Genomic DNA, 21,607 nt, shown 5'->3' on the forward strand with positions numbered 1-21,607 from the left:
TCTCCAGCATCTGTGCCGCTAATTGAGTGCAGGTCAGCTGGGGCACAGTTAGGACTTTATTATGCTTCACCACAGTTAAGTCTTAAGGAGAAGATTTGTTGTCTCATTAAGGGAGATTATGACAAACAAAGGTTTAAATGTGAAAAGAAGTCTGTATTTTTCAGAGAAATAAATATTTAGAAAGAGGTGTTTAGGGAGAAGGGAACATGACATGAAATGGGAAGGAAGCAGAGTATGGAATACTGGCTTCTTTAGTGATACAGATAAGGACAAGACCCATTATGCACCATTGCTCCATTTAGCACCAACATGATAGTAGTCTCTGACTTGTAAAACTTCTAACTGTTGGCAGTAGCAGGGCACATGATAGCAGTAAAGGATTTGCAAGTGTTTGCACCGGAGCGGAATGCAGTGAGCATTTTGCTTCATCCTGCTCAGCCCTAGTCCTCATCCTTAAATGTCCAGGAGGTGTAACGTTGCTGTCTGCTTGTTATAAGAGAATGGGATACAGCAGTCTCTTACATCTTCAGCTACTGCCTAGCCCTTCTTACTTAGAGATGTAATGCACATACTGCTCCATGGACAGGATTGTAATGGGTAAAAGAAGTCCTCTTAGCACTTTTGTGCATAGACATTCACTGTTCTACCATTTTCTTGTTGCATTGACTTCATCTGGCCTGTTCATGCATTTACTGGGAACGAGTATGAAAGTGACCCTGTGGAAAAAATGTTAATGTGAGTAGAATTAGCTGCATAATCTGTATATTAAATAATAATTTTGGTATGTCACATTCAGGTATGTGTATTAGAGATATTCTGAGCAGTACCAGTGATGCTGAGATATGAAGTGGAAAGCAGGGGATGCCTTTGGACAGTGAGCATCACAGTTGTGTTTACAAGGATTGGGGATGGGGGGTAGCAGCCCTGTAGTGTAGTACTGTTTGCTTGAACTGGGTCTTTCAATTTTGGGGAGCAAACCTATTTGGTCATCAGAAAGCTTGCCTTTAATTATGATATGAAATAATTTGATTAGTAAGCAGAGAGAGAGGTATACATATAGTATAGTCTGAGGCATGAATAGCGAAGGTGTGCACTAGGCAAGACTAGACAAGGAGCATGTATGTATGCATGTGTGTGCATCTATAATTCTCCAACCGAATATTAACCAAACGCCAGCACCAGTGGGCACCTTTTGCTGGTTATAAAACATGCGCACCTTCTGCAGACTACTGTTTCACTCCATGGACTTTTTCACTGCATCATCTGTTTATTTTCAAATGCAGTCTATTTAAATACACCGACCAATTTGATGACGTAAAGATGGTATTACCATGCATCAGTAGTAGGATGTGCTTACCCTTTCCGACACAAAACATATAACAAGGACTTAATAAACACTTCCTTAGTAAATTGCAGAGTATACATATTAATATTTATAACTCAAAAAGCCAAAGGACTGTAGAAGAGAAAAGTTCAAATCATCAAAAAAACAAGAATTAATTGAATATGACATGCTGCCACTTGATGGTAAAGGAGTGCAATCGGTTTGTAACTAATAAATAACAAAAATGCACAACCAACAAGTACAATTTAAAATCCGTAATAGAATGAAACAGGACAGTAAGAGTGCCATCTTGGGCTTATAAAGTCAGAAAGAATTTCTTATTTAATAATAAGCAAAATTGCTTAACGGTAAACACAGTATAAATACTAAAGTAATGAAACCCAACACAGCCACCAAAGCTGTCAGACTCACTGGTCCTTCAGCCTTCCTGCAGCTGTTTCCGAGTCTTGTTTTTGCTGGACAGTATAAATACTGTTGCTGTATAGGTAGTTAACTTGACAGCAGTGCAAAAATGTATTTTTAACTATCGTCTGCTTAAGTCATACTGAATCATTGAAGGTCTGTCATTGAGAGAAGCTCTTGTCTTCTTGAAGTCATCTGCAAGTACAACTGGCTTTTGTTGGAAGGTAGGACTTCCATACTCCCGAATGTGTTGTCATAGAAACTGTTACAACTTCCAGCACATTAGGAACAGGGTCTACTGACCTAGGAATGCAGATGACAATCTCCTTGTTAGGCTGCATTATACTGTGTCCATAGCAGAAAAGTCTTCTGCAATATTAGCAGCAGAATACTGCGGCCTAGATGGATAGCTGATAAAATCAGAAAGCAAAGGAAAGTAGTATTGCTGGAATTTCGTTCTTCCTCAAGTCTTGGTGAATACCTTTATGTTGTGGACCTTTGATTTCACAAAGTCTCACCAAGATGACACTGATATATAGACTGTGTTCCATGTAGCTTATATTATGGACAAAAGGTGGTTTAAAAAATAAAGATAGCTGGGTGCACAAATCCCAGGATAAAAAGTGCCCAATCCTGGTATGCACACTAGTGCCAGGAATGGAAATATGACAGTGCAGAATCCCCAAGACATGGAAACATTCCTACAGTGGGATTAGGTCAGGTTTAGGGTGGCCTCCCCCCTTGTAGAAGAAAGTAGTAGTCCACAAAACCACAAAAGTTCACAGGCTAAAACAGAGCCATAAAGATGATAGAGTGATGAGGAAAAGAAAGAAAGAAATTATGTGCAAGAAGCCCAACATTTCTGAATAGAAGATATTCAGAAAATTGAGAGAAATTACAGGAAAGAAAAATACTTGCACAAGAAAAACTGTCAAAAGCTTCAAATGCAAATTTGAGTTCATTAATTTAACAAATTCATGAAAAATGTTATATAGACCAAGAAACCTTGGGCCATCTGGAAAAAGAAGCGACTGAGAGAGTGCGAAAATATAAAGGACAAGACCTAAAGGTTTTTGAAAGATATATAAAAAAAAGAAACATGGATATGGGAAAGAAAGATCGGATACAGTGTAATGTTTATGCAAAGGAGAAAGCCAGACTAATCGGTACAAAAAAAAAAAAGCAGCTCCGAAGATATTTGAAGAGAAATACAGGCAAAGGCACCCAGATATGAAAAAATTCACAGTACAAAAAGTAGTAGCACAAAGGGGGAACATAGAACAGAAGATTAGTAAAGTAGAAATTAAGCAAATAGAAGCTGAAGTTATGGAATACCTTTTGAAGTGAAGGATTTAGTGTAGAAAGCCTAACACAGGTTATGTCATAGCAAGATGGAACAAAGAGTCCCCAAAATAAGGAGAAATAGGTGGAGGGGGAACATCTGAAGAGGAAATATGCATATGGGAAAGAAAAAGAGATTTAATATGGTGTGATATGTATGCAAATGAGAAAGCAAAACTAATCTAGTCAAAATAAAAAAAAATTGCAGCACCAAAGATATTTGAAGAGAAATGCAAGTAAAGGCTTCCAGATGTGGAAAATTTTATAGTAAAAAATAAGAAAAATAAAGAAGGAAAGTAGAAAATAGGATTTTGCAATGCAGACGTTAAAGAAATAGAAACTGAAGTTATGGATTACCTGTGAAGTGAGGGATTTAGTGTAGAAAATCCAGCTCTGGTAAAGTTACAGCATGATAGAACACGGAGTCCCCAAATTAAGAAAAAAGAGGTGGAATGGGAAGTATCTGATCAGCTGCAACATGAAGGTACTTACAGTCTTCAGTAGGAAACCAGTACAAAAGTTCATTTGAAGTTGCACAGCAAGGGAAGGAACAGAAAATGACACAGTCAGTGTTATGGAGTGATATGCCAGTGAGTTCCCATATGAAAAAGCAATGGATGACGCAGGATGCAGCCAAAGAGAATATGTCGCAGGAAGATGATCTGGAACTTTCTGTAGAATGCTTACTTGAAACTGAGAACAAAGAATGTGCCCTCCGTTTAGAAGAAAGTGATATAAGGGAAGAGTCGCTTGATTTCATTAGAGATAGATAAACCTATTAAGATCAAGGAATGAAATAGATTACCGAACATCAAGTAAGACCCAGCATGTTAAAAGTCTGATAAAACAAATTAACACAGTAATCAAGACTATTAACAAAAACTCATGTCACATAACAGAAGTAAATAAGATATATTACTTTGCAGCTAAATTAATAGATGAAGTCTTAACACAAAAATACAGAGCAATAAGGGAAAGAAAGGGAAGATATCAAAAGCCATCATGGAAGTTGTGACGCTCCCACCACTGGCCCAGTAATCAAAAGTGTCTCAGTCCTCACCACTAGCACCAGTGAGGGACGTATATTGGGAGGATGACAAGTGCGCACACACAGTAAAGTGCAGTTTCTCTTAACAGTACACAGAGACCACAGGCAGTGTGAGGCTATTTTTTCCCCTCTTTCTGCAGATCCCCAATAAGAGTCCCCACTGGCACAGCTATAGAGTTGAGATCTCAGCTTAGTGGCCAAGACCTCCAGCACACTCTCTGTCCAACCAGTGCTTCACATCCCTGCCCAAGTAGATGACACACACACACTTTGAGATTTGATATGTCTACACACAAATACACACACACGCACGCACCTGGAAAAGGCTGGCACAGGTTTACTAGCTATGCCCCCTTCTGCCAAACTATAAGGTAGTTTTGACTGCCACCAGCCACTCCTTATTGGCTACTCTAAGGCCCTTTAAAAAAGGGTGTGCAATCTTACTGTGTGATGTTACTGTTAATCCAAATGGTAGTTTGACCAAGGGCAAGGCTATTAGGAGTGGCCTTCACAGTGTCACCAAATAAATATGCAAGTACTCTCAGAACTTAAATATGTCTCACAAATATCAGCCACAATGAAAGGTTTAAATATATTTAATAATAAATAATAAAAGAACAAGAAGATACTCGGTAAATAATCACATTTACATCAGAGTTTGAAATCACAGGAAATATTTAAAACAACATTGCAGGGCAGTCTCAAATAAATAAAGAAAAGATCTAAGCTATATTCCTGACTGTATCTAAGAGAAATTACTTTATCCTAGTTAATTACTTGCAGAGCAAGGCAAGTGTGTGGTGAATCAGTCTCCAGAGCTGTGAACAAGGGTAAAGGGGTCCAGACAGCCTATCTGGACCACGCCAAGGCCTTCAACACCATCCCCCACTCTGGAATCATAGATAAACTTACTAAGCTGGGCATTAATCCCTATGTCACTCGATGGGTTGACAACTGGCTTACTGACAGAACCCACACTGTAAAGGTAGCCGAGTCCAAATCCAGCTCCAGACAAGTGGAGTACCTCAGGGTTCAGTCCTGGGACCGCTCTTGTTTGGCATCTACTTCTCTGAAGTACAGGCCAACACTAAGGGACTCTGGCTAACAAAGTTTGCAGATGACTGCAAACTGTGAGCCATTGTTGAATCCTCAAATGATGTGGATATTCTACAAAGGGGCCTTACAGAATCATGCTCAACCATGGGCTCAAGCTCGGTGCCAAGAAATGTATAGTTATCCCATTTGGGAAAAACATGTACCCGTGAATTTCCACATTGGTGGCAGTACACGTAACACCAAAAGTGTGGTAAGAGACTTGGGGACACAGGTGGACAGTGGTCTCACCTTCGATAACCACATCGCCACAACAGTCAGGAAATCCTATGTGGCACACCTCATCACTAAGGGCTTTTCATCCAGAAAAAAGGAGGTCATTGTCCCACTGTGCTCATCCCTCATTAGACCCGTCATAGAATACAACGCCCCGTTTGGTATGTACCTCTCAAGACATCTTCAACAACTGGAAAGGCCGCAGAAATGCCTCACTAAATGAATCACAGGCCTAAAGCAGATGCCATATGCTGACCGTCTAAACAAAACTCCACCTATACTCTGTTGCATATCGTCTACTCAGAGGCAATCTCTGCTTAGCATACAAGGCCATGTCAAACCCATTGCTGTTGGACATGCTACACTTAAAGAAATTCCAATCCCTCAGATACACATGCTCCAGGGATCTAAACCTTGTCATCACAATGAACAAAGCATGCTGGAAGGATAGGTTCCTGACCCAGAGACTCCACAGACTCTGGAATAGACTACCCATACATGTCAAGCAGAGCGTTTCTTTGCCCCTCTTTAAAAGGAACCTTGATGATTGGATGGGAGATAGGAAATTCACCCAGGGGATCACGTCAGTCGCTCTGCTAGACATGGGTCCAGGGAACTAAATATTGTGGGAAGAAATAGCCAGGGAATTGTTATGGCTAGGCTTGTATAGGCCCTAGGGCCGTTAGACTAGTACCAACCTGTGAATAAGTCTTCTTGTCAGGTCAGAGACAAAATACAAAATGCCATCTCTTTCTGAGACGACTTAAATTAATATTTCAAATATTACTACTGGGGTAGCTTGCAGCATAACATCACTTCTTGCCATCTGACAATTCCAGGTGAAAACCCCACTGCAGCTTGTAGCATTTACAATCCACCTGTGAAAACACATAGACCTCAGATCATTTGGCAAATGGTGGAAGTTTGTAAAATAATTTACATTCCACCACATTTGAAGACTATACAAAAAAAATTCAGTTCTAGACATTGTCTCCTGTTGCACTGAAACTGAAAGATAACACATCTCTTTGGATTATGGCCCAGCTATAAAGTAACTCAACCTCAACCGTTCTTCTGAAGTTTTGCAAGTTAATCTCCTGTGTTTGCCTCCCCTGTTAAAATAATATACAGCTAATCCGCTACAGTAGTGCATATACATTTTTGCTCAGTACTTTACAAATTATCTCTTCGGCACACGTCTGTACAATATGACATACAGTTCTAATACATCTGTCATCTTACATGGGCATGTTGACGTTCACAAATGAGACACAACCACTTTCAAAATTAGAGCTAGCTGGGCTGGCAGTATTTTCCTTTGTCACAGACTTATCGAATAGAGAAAACTATAAAGCAATTAAGACAAGTGTAACTGTTAAGAGTGAACAGATCACAAAGAATACTTAGAAAAGTAGGTATGATAAAAATAACGACCAGGATTTATTGTACTCTGTTGCAAATAATAAACTAAAGATATCAGCACAGGCAGAAAAACTTAGAAGATATGCAGATAAATATAAAGGAAATGTACAAAATAAGCAATTTATTGATGAGCTAAAAAAGTTTTTTATAGAGAATTGGGAAACAAAGCAAAACGAATAGAAATACCATCACAAAACGAAGAAATAGGGACATTTTTGAGAAATATCTGTGGAGATCCTGTGGAACATAATAAAGATGCTGATGGATAGAATTAGTAAAAGAAACAATAAGAAGTTCAAATGTGCAGGATATGAAATTGGATGAAATAGCAGCCAGAAAAATTGAAACAAAATTTAAGAACACTCTTAATTGGAAAACCCCAGGCCCAGATGCAGTACCTAACTTCTGTCTAAAAGTATTAACATCTTTACATCGAGAACAGCTGAGTGAATCCTTCAGGTGTTTTTGCAATTACATCCTACTAGCGCCTCTAGTTGTCAAATATTGCTTGTTCAAATTTACATTAATAATTGAAAACCATGCTACGTAAAAGACATTAGAAGATTTCATCTTAAAGCTCATCCAATGACTAATAAAACTATATTCATATTTGATCTATGTCTAGAACAGGTAAAGAGATATTAATTTTAATTCAGACAATATTTATTTAGGTTGTCACATTTTTTTTTTGAAATACCTTAACAACCAAGTAACACAGAACTGCTTAGCCTCATAAGAAAGTTCTCAGCCAGATGAATGCAGTGCTGTAAACAGTGTGTTTTATAATTTGAGTGATTGCTGAGATATTGTAAGTTGCTTACAAAATATTACAATGCATGTTTGTTGTGATTTTATAAAATCCAATTTAAGACTTGGAGCCTAAAGAATACCATCACTGTAAAAATAGTTTGTGCTGAAGAGTTTGCCATTTACACTTCTTTAGCAACCCCTATTGTTCCTGAGATATGAACATTTGTTTGAAATGTGTGGGGATAATTTGATTCTGTCAAAATGTTTATTTATCTATTTAACATTTGTTAACCATGAAAGTGCGATTTGGAATGAAGCCAATTTTCAGTTGAGGCCTGGGGAGAAACGCTCCCGATGTATGTCTTTCAAACTTGGGAGGAAACTGGAGCAGCCAGAGGAAACCCACATGAACGCGGGGAGGACATGCAGACTCCGCACAGAAGGCACCCCAGCTGAGAATTGAACCAGAGAACCTCTTGCTGTGAGGCGACAACTCTACTGCACTGCGTGCTCTCGTTTAGGCTCTCCGTTACAGTGAAAACTTCCAAAACTCTATTGGAGGAAATGAGTTGAGTGAACCTGCAAGCTATCCTAAAAACTATAGACCAGTAATTTGCCTTCCGCTAGTGTAGAAACTGTACACTGAAATTGACGCAGACAGTTTATAGTCGTTTGGAAGAAAACTCAAGTCATGGCAGTAGAACAAAAGGGTAATAGAAGAAAGTCATATGGAACAAAGAATCATTTGTTAAATAGTCATAGTGGAGAATTGTAAAAAGAGGGAAGAATCCAAGTATGGCATGGATAGATTACAAAAAAAGCATTTGACAGCATCCCACATTAGTGGATAAAGGATTGCATAGAGATGTATAATAAGGTACACCGTACATTGTTCAGTTACATTACAGTAACCATGAAAAGTTGCAGATCACTTTGCAGCTTACCCATGGTAAAGGACAACTTGTTATCCCAGGGATAAAAATTCAAGGGGGATATGCCAGAGTGCCTCTTTGCCACTGTTGCTATTTTGTCTTGCTGTTAACCCATTAAGCTGTCTACTTAACAGTTTAGGTTTCTCTCAATCGGTCACCAACTGGTTTCAGAGTTACCTGTCTGACCGCCAACAATCTGTTGTATGGCAGAATGACATATCTCCCCAACTACCTGTCTCCATAGGGGTTCCCCCAAGGATCCATCCTTGGACCCCTACTCTTCTGTGTTTTTACCAATAATCTAGCCTCTGCCACCAAACATGGCACACTCATACAATATGCAGATGACTCAACCATCATCTGCTCAGCCCAGTCCCTACCCAAACTGCAAAAAGTCACACAGAAAGCCTTTTCCTCTGTTGAAACTTGGTTATCCGATGCCCAATTAATACTCAACCCAAACAAAACTAAACTACTCATCTTCCAACCCACTAAACATACTCAAAACAGCTATCACTTTAACATCACAGCAAAATACAACACCACTATATACCCAACTGAGCACACCAAATTGCTAGGAGTGGAAATAGACAATAAACTAAAATTTGACATTCACATATCCATGACCATAAAAAAGTCCACAAAAAACTAGGAGTGTTCTACAGAAATAAGCAACTTCTCACCAAAGCAGCAAAGATTTCAATAGCAAATTTCCACCTTATCTCCACGCTACTTTATGCCTCTCCAATATATACCAACCTAAGGCAGTGCGATCTAAACAAGCTAGAGACCTGCTACAACAAAATTGCCAAATTCGCCACAGGGGCATCCTACTGTAGTCACCACTGTCTCTCACTTGCTGAACTGGGTTGGCTTGAACTCCCTCACCTCCTTCAATGGTATCAACTCTCACTCACCCACAAACTAGTAAACCATCCACTAAATGACCCATCCCTCCAGAATCTACTCCAACCCTATCGCACCACCAGACCACTAAGATCCAGCAGCAAAAATCACTTGCAGATCACTAAAGCCAGTAACTCTGCTGGTGAAGCACTATTCTCTTGCGCCATAGCCAAATTATGGAACTCCCTTCCACCCACAATTACCTCCGTACCATCATGCACCCACTTCAAAACTTTACTAAAAGCACACTTAAAAACATGCTGGCTATGCCCTTGCAACTCCTACTCTAATATCACCCACCCCATCCAACCACTACCTTTCTTTCCACCCCACTACCTTGATTATAGCAAGCTCAGATGCTCATAAGCCTACTACTTATTATACAGCAGGAACTTCTTATTGTAACATTTGTTAATGTCTGTTATGTACTTCGCAGATAAAGATTCTAGCTGTCTACTGATGTACTATGTTCTTCATCTGTAAATATGTTTGTAATTAATTGCTATGTTAATCAAATTGTTAATTGCTATGTAATCCAATGTAGCTACTGTCTGTTTATTTTAACTGTGGAGCTTTTCTCCCTGGGCCTCCGCTGAAAATGGACCTATGTCCAGTCGGACACTCCCGGTCAACAAATTTAAATAAATAAATAAATAGGTCATGGTTATAATTTGACACCCAGAAAACAACAAAGTGTAAAGACTTCTCTACTTTTTGTGGATGACTTAAAACTGTATGGCTTATCAGATGAGCTGAAAGCACAATTGGAAGTATTCACAACTTTTTATTTGGTCTTGATAAATGTGCAAAAGTAACATTTAAAGCAGGAAAGCTGCAGCGCAAAGAAAATATCACTTGGAGACTGGAGTGTGCTATAAAGGAACTTGAGCAGGAGGGAGTTTATAAATTGGTTTGCAAACTCCATTGAGCATGAGGGAGAAAAAGATAAATGCAGGTTCTCTAAAACAGAACTGGAAAGTGTGATACACTGTTGGCAGAGGGCCTGTATAATGAAAGGCGTAATAATGTGGCAAGACCGTTGCATTGGGTATTGTGCAAACATTACAATATTAAAGTAGCTGAGAAGTATTGGAAACATGAGCCACAAAGCATTATAGAGGGTTAAGAAGTTTATAGCACATGGGATCACCCATTACCAACAGTTCAAATAATATATCTGAGAAAACCAGATATAATAGTCCATGAAAAGAAGACAAAAAGTGTCATTTATCATTTAGATTGCTACACCCAGTGATTATAGTGCCTTATGTACACAGAGATGAAAAGTCATAAAATATCAGGATTTGCAGGCAGAAATGAGGACAATGTGGAAGAAGGACCCGAGGCAGTTCTAGTAGTAGTGGGAGCAATGGGTCTCCTAAAAAAGAATGTACATTCTTATTTAGATATGCTATTGACATATGTAACTCCATATGAATTGCAGGAGTCGTCCGTTCTGGGCACATTGCCGGTGCTGCGATGAATACATTTGACTGACATCAAAGATTTAAACAGTAGTGATTTCACAATCTTTAATCATACTTTAACTTAGGAATGGGGTCCATTCCCATCCTGTTATTAGAAACCCAAAAGACTTTGAAAAATTAAACCAAGGAACAAAGTCCCACAAAAGAGCAGATCTTTCATCCGTTGAAGAATTTTGTTAATGTCTTTAAAGAGCACAGTAGATTTATCTCGCAATGTCCCTGCTTTGACAGTCAAGGCTAAAGTTGCTTTTTCCAAACTCGGATAGCATTGCTGTCATAGTAATGGTTTTGTACCTGTTTCTTGTAGACCTGATCTGTCTTTCTAATTTTTTCTTTCAGTAGTTCCCATTAGGGGTCGCCACAGCGGATCATCTGTTTCCATTTCTTCCTGTCCTCTGCATCTCGCTCCGTCACACCAACCACCTGCATGTCCTCTCTCACCACATCCATAAACCTTACCTTAGGCTTTCCTCTTTTCCTCTTACCTGGCAGCTTCATCCTTAGCATCCTTTTTCCCAATATATTCAGCATCCCTCCTCAGCACATGTCCAAACCAACACAATCTCGCCTCTCTGGCTTTGTCTCTAAACTGTCCAACCTGGGCTGACCCTCTAATATACTTATTCCTAATCCTGTCTACCCTCATCACACCCAGTGCAAATCTTAACATCTTTAACTCTGCCACATTCAGCTCTGACTCTGCCTTTTTTGTCAGTGCCACTGTCTCCAACCCATATAACATAGCTGGTCTCACTACCCTCTTGTAGACCTTCCCTTTCATTCTTATTGGGACTCGTCTGTCACAAATCAGTCCTGACACTCTTCTGCACCCACTCCACCCTGCCTGTACTGTCTTCTTCACCTCTCTTACACACTCACCATTACTCTGAACTGTTGATCCCAAGTATTTAAACTCATCCACCTTCACCAACTCTACTTCTGCATCCTCACCACTTTTCTATCCTCCCTCTCATTCACACACACATATTCTGTCTTAGTTCTTATCCTTATTTTCACAGTTAACCCCGTTATTTTACATTTTTCTTCCTTTACCACCCTTTCTGTTCTTGTATCTATATCCATCCCTTCTCTTCCTTGGGGAAGGTTGGCATAATGGTTAAGGTGCTAACCTTGCAAACACAGAGTGCAGGGTTTAATTCTCACCTGGAGTAATTGGCTAGGCTTAAAATGGCCCACAAAGGCAGTTAGCCTAGTACTAATCTATTAACCTTAACCTTAACCTTCTGTGCTAGTGCTCTGAATGTCTTATGTAACTTATAGGTTCATAGGTGTTTACTAGGCTAATGTCCACAAGGGCCTTTTTAATCCTAGCCATGCATCCCAAATCTCTGACAAGTTCTGACGCCCTTGGTAAGTGTAAGCATGGGCCTGGGAGATGAACCATTTACAGGTTACCTGTTTGCATTAGAGACATAGGTGCCAAACCAGGGATGAATTTCCGGTTTCCCATCCAGTTGTCCAAGTTGCACTTGAATTGGGTTGGAGACAAACTCTGCTTCACATGGATGGGGAGCCTATTCTATAGACTGGGTAGTCTCTGGGATACATACTTTTTTCTCCAGCAGGACCTGTCTATATCACAGGCAAGGTTCAAGTCTTTAGAACGGGTAGATACCTTTCCAACTCTAGTCTAGACTCTTTCCTCAGTCTAACCTAGAAGTCTTTCTAGCCTCACGCCATCCACTGTATACCCTAGCTGTTACTTTGCCTAGAAATAACACTCAGAATCAACTTTGATAGGCCGAAATACCTCTGATTACTCAATGTCTCCAATTATATACGTGCAAATGATTGTACCTTTCAAACTCTTGACGTGCTCACTATTTTTATAACATTATAATGTTATTTATTTTTAAATGTGGAGTGTTAATTTGAAGCCTGAATAAATTGTTAAATATCAATGTAGTAATTGTTTATACTATAGTGCTAAACATATCTGCATGAATGTCTAACTTCCCTTATGTATGTATAAAATTCTTCTCAGTGTCTAATTTCCTCATGTATGTATAACATTAGATTTTCTAATATGTAGCATACTACTATGTTTATTTTTAGTACTAATTGGAGCTTTTCTTCCTGGGCATCTGCTGAAAAAGGGCATGTGTCCAGTCGGCCTTTCCCGCTAAACAATTGTAAAATAATAATAATTATGGTACTGTTTGTTTTGTGGATATGCCGGAGGTCCATCAGAGTGGGGTCTGATAATGTCCTGTTTACCAGGTGTAGATCTCCCTTCAAAAGCCTGTAGGAGACAGAATACAGTGATAGGGCCTTGAGGCGGTCAGCATAGGACGTATTACCTATGCAGTGTATTCTTTTAGTGAGGAACCTCTGTGGACGTTCCAGTTGTTGGATTATGCCTGGTTAGGTACATACCAAAGGGGGCATTGTACTCAATGATAGGTCTGATGAATGCAGAATACAGTAGAACAATGACTTCCTTAGACTTGGATGCCATACCTTTGTTTATAAGTTTTACAACATAAAATGATTTCCTCACCACTGTAGATACGTGATGGTCAAATGCTAGGTTACTATCTGTGTGTGTCCCTAAGTCCCTGACTACTGCATCAACCCTAAGGGGTGTGTTGTCAATATGTTAGTTACCCAGGGTGGATAACTTCCCAAAGGATGCTATTATGCATTTCTTGGCATTTAGTTGTAGCCCATGGCTCTGACACCAGTTGTTTGTCTGTGTCAGCCCCTCCTGGAGAACATTTGTGTCAGTAGGAGATTCAGTGGCAGCTCCTAATTTGCAATCATCTGCAAATTTAGTCAGCCAGAAACCACTGACATTGGCCTTGACTTCAGAGAAGTAAATGGCAAAAAGGTGTGGTCCAAGAACTGATCCCTGAGGGACTCCACTTGTGAATGGCTTCTTTGTAAAGGTGGACTCCCCAATTATAATGTCCTGGGTCCCGTCTGTGAGCCAGTTGGCTATCCACTTGGTGACATACGGGTTTGCACGTAACCTCTTGAGTTTGTCAACAATACTCAAGTGGGGTATTGTGTCATATGCCTTGGCCGGGTCAAGGTAGGCAGTGTGAATGACTCTGGCCTCATCCATTGCTTTGGTGACCTTCTCAAAGAAGTCCACCAGGTTGAGTAGGCATGATCTGTTCTTCACAAAACCAAACTGGTTTGGGTCCAGTGTCTGGATGTTTACTGTATCTCTATTGATCATCTCCATGATAATTCTTTCTATGGCTTTACATACAAGATTAAAGAGAGTTCGGGGTCTGCAGTTTCCAGGGTCTGTAGATGGTCCACCTTTGTGCAGAGAGATGACTGTTGCCTTTCTCCATTCATGAGGGCGAAGCCTGTTTGGAGGCTACAGTTAAATAGTAATTACAGAGGCCCTGATAGGTCATGTTTCATGCTATTTAGAAGACATCCTGGATGTTGTCTGGGCCCATTGATGCAGTGTTCTTGGTCTTAGAGACCGCATTAAGGAGTTGTTCCCTAGTGATTAGTAGGGGGAGTTGTATTTGATGATGATATTTCCTGAGGGAAGGTTGAGGGGGGGACCGGAGTAAAGTTGGAGCTGATTTTATCAGCCATGAGGTTTGCTGTATCTTTTGGCTCAGTATAGTTGGCTCCATTTACAATGAGCTCTGCACATAATTGTGTATTGCCTTTGAGGTTGTGGACATAGCTAAAAATGCTTTGTGGTTGTCCTTGGCCTGGGAGGCCAAACTTACCTTAAATTTGGCTTTGGCAGACTTTATTTGTCCCCTGAGTTGTTTGTTTAGTTTGAGAGTGCTTTTATCTTGCTGGGTGCTGCACCTCCTATTTTTTGCCATGATTTTCTTCCTCCTCTTATACATCTGATTGATTTTGTGATTCCATCAGGGTGGCTTGTTTTTTGAGTTAGTTGTGCACTTCTTTCTAGTGGGTACAGCTGTCTCTATGCAGCTATTAAAATGCTTGTACATGGTTTCCGTGAACAGTTCTGCATACGCAGAAATGTTCTCAGGATTTATAAGTCTTGAAATTTTGCCAGGTTCTCACTTAATAGCAGGAGGTTATCCTTTGATTAGTTCCTGAATAGTCACAGTTTAGCTGGGGGTCCAGCTTTTACTTCTACTTCAAAGGAGACCATTTTGTGGTCTGACCTTAACAGGGAAGGCATTACAGCAGGGGGGTGTGCAGCACTCTCCCATATTAGTGAGTACCAGATCCAGTATGGTTGCACCCCTGGTTGGTGTATTTGACTATCTGGTCCAGGGAGTTTGTGTTTACAAAATTCCAGAATCTCTGTGCCTGTATGTTTGATGTTGTATAGGATTCCGAGTTAATAGTGGGGTAATTAAAGTCACTCATGAATATGGTATTGGGCTAGATGGTTAATGTTTCTAAGTTTGAATACATGGTATGAGTTTCCTGGGTCATAGAGGGGGACCTATAGCTTACAAGGAAGTGGTATTGGATTTTACCTATGGTGATCTGAACATTGAGCTACATGGTATGAGTTTCCTGGGTCATAGAGGGGGACTTATAGCTTACAAGGAAGTGGTATTGGATTTTACCTATGGTGATCTGAACATTGAGCAGCTCAAGTGCATTGTCCTGTTTGACCAGCCTTTAAGTATATTTATTTTTGATGTAAATGGAGACACCTCCAACTTTAGTCCTTGCCTGTAAAGTAGCTGGTCTAAATGTATGGAAGGCATTATAACCTTGCACTGTTGGTGTGCCGTCCACGGCTTTAAACCACGTCTCCGAGTCCGCACAGATATCAGCATTCTCTAGGGTAAAGAGAGCTTCCAGGGAGTGAAGTTTTGTTTTGTATTTTTTTTCCTGTTGCGCCTTCATTTACACATACTGAGTTTACTGTTAATAATTTTAAAACCATTGTATAATCACCTTCCAGTGAAATTGAGCTAATTTGTGTCTCCATGTGTTGCATGCCATTATGCCTGAAAAGTTTCCTCGGACCAGTGTATTTAACCATTCCAGGGAGGACTTATTTTAACATTTGTCAAATAGCTGTTTTCTGTTCCTCTCATAGAAAGTGTCTTGTTCCCCACATTAAAGAAAAACTCTTGATTTATCCCTTCCTTTGAGCCTATTGTTTGGTTTGCATTACTTATTCTTTTGAAATGCACAGATTTGGATCCCTTTAACAGTTAGAAGTACAGACCATTTGGTGTGTCCATCACTTGGATGGACTTCACCTCTCACTAAACATCCCTAATCAGATTCCTGTATTATCTTCTGTCCAGCATAGGTCTCGTAATCCTTGGTACTTGGTTCAGCAAAATAGCTACTTATCTCATTTCCATCTATTTATTTTCCAGTAACCCATTTAATCCTGTACAAGGTCATGGGAGCTTGTCAGAGCCTTTTCTGATGAGCAGTAAGCGAGGTGTGTTTAAATCCATTTTGGACAGGGTGCCAGTCTGTTGTATACACTCCCTCTCACTTGTGCATTGCATGCAGACTTGTGGACAGTTTAATGCCAGTTTGCCCACTGCATGTCTTTAGGATATGGGAGGAAACTGAAGCACCTGGAGAAGGTCCACATGAACACAAGGATAACATACAGACTCCACAAAGAAGGTACTCTGGTAGATGATTTCATTAAGTAAACTGTGATAACACTCTATTGTGGGCTAGATAAGCATGAGACTTTAGCTAGGCCATTAGTACTGTATTTTTGCTTAGATTACACACAAGGCTGTTGTACTTTGAACATTGCAGATACAGTGGCTAGGACTGCAGTCACCATCAGCTGTCATATTTGGCAGCATGACTGAGAGTCCTCGCATTTTAAGAGGAGGTGTGTCATACTTTTGTTGAAGTCCCCTTTTAGGGGCAAGCTGCTTATTTGAGCCTTCCCAAGAACTTATTGTAGACCTGTGGAAGAGAGTTTGTACTGATTTTTTTTTTTCCTTTTTTTAACTGTTGATGATTTGACTAATTTTCTCTTGTCCCTCTACTGTATTTCCTCAGTTCTTCAGGAGGAAAGTAATAACTGACTGCAAAAGATTATTTTCAAATGCTAGGATCTCTATCTCTGGTTGTGTACGCTCCTTGTAGTCTGTCAGGTTTGTAGCTGGTTCTCTACATTTGATTGAGCTTTGGGTGCCATTTCTGGGACATTTGGGTTTTTGATACCTTACAACAAAGGCCATAACGTAGAGTTCATTGTCCAAGTACCTCAGTGAAATTATGGGTTCTAGCACATGACAGAGTGCTAACTATCACTATGTCTTTGCTGAGTTTGGTGAATGGAATGTCCAAGTGTCTGACTACTGAGTCACGTATGACTAGGACATTGTCTATCGCAGCATGTTGTGAAAACCATGGGGCTTAGACATGCAGCTTGTAACTTCTTTTCTTCTTACTCTTCCTCTCACTGTGACCCAAACAGTGGCAGGATGATTACTGGCTGACAGTACCTTAATCTGCACATTCATGATACCCTCTGTATTGATCAGGACCCCATCCATACTTCTGCCTTTTCTTGTACTCTGTTGCACAAATTTGCTGAACTTATCTTGGAATAATACCTCTATAAACTCCCATTTGGTCTCCACCCTGGAGCTCAGAATCTATCTGCCCCTGGCAGATTCAGATACCACTTGAGTATTACTATCTCCTCCCTACCCACTTCTTTGTCCTGTTCTCCAGTCTCAAATTTTCCTTTCTTCTTTCTAGTAGACAGTACATTGGATCAATCCGCCAGTCCCCCCATTCCTGTATTTTAACAGCCAGAGCACTAAGCCTAGCTTCTAACCCTGAGTATTCCCTTGCCCTCTTTATGATCGTGTTCTTCTGCCTGTCTGACCTTACATCTAACTCATTCATTTATAGAGATTGCAGTTCCACCTTCATATATGAATTATTTGCCATTTCTGAGCAACCTATATACATAGCCATTTCTACCTTCTCTTTTATTGGCCTGAGTTTTTGTGATACTATCAACCTTCACCCTCCCATCCTGCATTACTGCTTGCACATCCCCATTTTCTTATCCAGAATTCTTGCATTGCAGAGAAAGACTACCCAGCCACAGTCCAATTCACCCTTGTTTGCTCCTCTGCCCGGTTGTGTCCCTCTTACCTTTTTGTCTACTGCTTAAACATTTACCCTCCTCTTTTGCTTCTGTCATCCTCCCTCTGATGTGTGTTTAAAGGTACAGACATTGAAATGTACCGTTCCAAGCCAGCACTCTGCAACTTGTCCTTTCTAAGCTAAAATAGAGCCTGTTCCTTGAGTAGAGGTGGTCTGTGTCTTTGAGGTCTCCCACTTCTTTTTCCAGTCCAAAGTCTGTCTTCTCTTGCTCACTGTCACAGTCAGCCATTCTACTCTGTAATGCTGTCTTTTCTACATATGATGGCTGCTGGTGTAGGTGTCTCTTCTGAGAATGCTATCTTCCATCCCGTCTCCTGCCATCTGTGTCATGTCCTTGGCCCTATCTGTCATCTCTGTCATGTCATTGTTGCCTGCTTTTTTTTTTTGTGTGCCATTCTTGAATCCCTGTTTTTTTCCTTTTAAGTGTTTTTTTTTCTCTCGTAGGTACATCTTCAGTGTACATCATTATAATGTTTTATTATTGAGGTCTGTTGGATGCAAGGCAGAGAAACTAATCGTAGACAAGGGTACTGGTCCACTGCATTATAAAACATACAGTGCATGTGTATGTAGGCAATTTGATTTGATAAACATTTAATCTGTGGTGCAGCTTTGGATTGTGGAAGTAAACTAAACTGGAGTACCTGGTGAAATCCTGCATAGAAAATATTATACATCTCACACAGTAGACATTCAGCAAAGGAGTGAAGAACCAAGCAGAATGATGCAGCAATGCTACTCACAAGCATCTGTGCCCCAGACTCATTTTTCATATTCTGAGCAGAACCTTTATAATTCTATAAATGTATTTTTGCAAGATGTACTCAAGAACCAACGAAGATGTGTACACAAATACACACATGCATACAAGCTTCAGCAGCTTAAATTTTAATTTCATTTTTTTTTTAAAATGAAGTGCACTTCAGAATAGAGAGATACATATGGCATATTTCTGCAGTTTCTGCACTTCCTAGTTAGTGGAGCAGTTTAGCTCATCTGTTGTATGAATTACAGGAATAAAACTTATGACTAACAGTTATCTAGAAAGATGTATAGGTATTTTTCAGAACTTTGCACTGTGGATGGTGAGTAGTTCGAGAGGCAGAGAGAGGTAGAAGAAGCCCTGCTTTGCATGGACTCAAGAATCCTAGAAAAACTCACTAAGCTAGGCATCAACCCCTATATCACTAGGTGGGTTACAAACTATCTCACAGATAGAACCCACTGTGTGAAAGTAGCTGACACCAAGTCAGACTGCCAACCAGTCAAGATGGGAGTCCCACAGGTATTGGCTGTGGTCCTGGGTCCCCTCCTGTTTGGTATCTACTTCTCAGAAGTTCAGTCCAACATGAAGGGTCTCTGGCTGACAAAGTTCGCAGACGATTGCAAGTTGGGAGCCATTATTAACTCCCCAAGTGATGTTGACATCCTACAGAAAGGCCTCACTGAGACCAACGACTGGTGTCAGAACCATGGCCTTAAGCTCAATGCCAAAAAATGTGTCGTCATCCCCTTTGGGAAAAACCCAGTTCCCATGAACTACCACATCGATGGTAGTGCACTGAACACAGAAGCTGTTATAAGAGATCTGGGAACACAGGCTGACAGCAACCTCTCTTTTGACCACCACACTGCTACTGTGGTCAGAAAGTCCTTCTGTGTGGCACATCTCATTACTAAGGGTTTTGCATCCAGGAAGAAAAAGGTCATTGTCTCCCTCTACTTTTCCCTCATTAGGCCAATCATTGAGCATAATGTCCCATTTGGCATGTACCTCACTAGACACCTGCAACAACTGGAGAGGCCGCAGAAGTACCTCACAAAGAGGATCTTAGGCCTTAAACACTTGTCCTGTATGGACAGACTCAGAAAACTCCAACTATTCTCTGTCTCATATCGCCTACTTAGAGGTGATCTCTGCTTGACTTACAAAGCCACATCTGACCCAGCTCTGTTAGAAATGCTACATCAAAATAAATCCCAATCCCTCCACACCACATGTTCCAGAGACCTCATTACCACAATCAACAGAACGTCCTGGAGGAACAGGTTCATAACCCAGAGACTGCCCATGCTATGGAATAGACTTTCCATACATGTCAAACAGAGCACCTCACTGGCCCTCTTCAAGAGAAATCTTGATGAATGGATGGGAAATAAAAAATTCACCCTGGGGATCATTCCAGTGGCTCTACTCGACAGAGGCACTGGAAACTTAAGGTCGGGTGGCACGATGCCAGGGTAATACTATGGGCTAGGCTTGTAAAGGCTCCAGGGCTGTTAGCCTAGTACACACCTATGAACCTATGGCTGGAATCCACCAGCGAAGTTATATAGTCGATTTATTTTCACACCAAACAAGTAAAACAAGAAAAATCTGAGCGCTTGTCTCTCTTCGGAGACTTCTTCAGAGATAAATTAAAACCACAAAATACATCAGTTTATATACTTTATCTAGTGGGCTGGTCAATAGATTAATTAATTAATTAGCACATTTCTTTCATTTCCTTCTAAAAGTGAAATACACACTGTTTTCATTGTGTGTAAAAATAGCTGTTTTCTATACGGAAAACTTTAAATACAGTTGTCAAATATATGTCTACAAATTCAGTATAGATATGAAATGTATAAAATTATATTAAATATATTGAAATATGTTACAATATATTAAATGAATTCAATAAATCATAAGTACAATTGATATACTTGTTGCATTGAAGAAAAAATGAATGCAAAGAGGTCAACACAACAGTATGTCCTATCAAAACTTTAAGACATTAAACAGTGGGAGAACACTGTTAACATACTAAAAAGGGAGCACTAATATCTTGATAGGTATAATATAATAATAATAATAATATTTATATAAATAAATAATACACCATAATGCCAACTCTACAAACCTTGTATGCATATATATATATGTATACTCACTTACGAATGTATGTGCTACTATATGCATTTGTACTTCCAAAAATATCAATAAATACCAGGTGGATTAATACATCTATGCAGATCATCAATATGTATAAAATGTGTAAAAAGTATAAAATTAATATACAAACAATATATACATATGGAAATATATATATATACACACACATAAATATGTACACGTAAATACATACATACATACATATGCATATATATATATATATATATATATATATATATATATATATATATATATACACACACACACACATACATACATATATATGCACATACATACATACACCCATATACCCACGTACACATATACACACACCCCCATGCATACACATACACCCACACGCACATACTGTTCTTAATAATAAATACTTTAATTTAATAATTTAATTTAATTTAATATGAATATCCAATATGATGTTGTAATATGTCCACCTATCTATACAATGTACTTTTATATATTGATATGTTATTATATCTCTACTTTGGAAATAATAAATATATTTTATTATTATTTAATTATTGTTTCAATTCCTAACTTTTATTCAACTTTTTTACAGCCCTCTTAGGGTCAGCAGCAAAAATTTTTAAAACA

At 39.6% G+C, this 21,607-nt stretch overlaps 1 protein-coding gene across 1 annotated transcript in view; it reads left to right on the forward strand.

Annotated features, from left to right (window-relative positions):
- Positions 1-21,607, forward strand: part of NOC3L (NOC3 like DNA replication regulator) — an 825,940-nt gene that overhangs the window by 19,368 nt on the left and 784,965 nt on the right. The gene's annotated exons all lie outside the window — the stretch shown is intronic.

Source organism: Protopterus annectens, chromosome 14.part0 (genome assembly GCF_019279795.1).
Source record: "Protopterus annectens isolate FY-2018-M chromosome 14.part0, PAN1.0, whole genome shotgun sequence".
Taxonomy (NCBI): Eukaryota; Metazoa; Chordata; order Ceratodontiformes; family Protopteridae; genus Protopterus; species Protopterus annectens.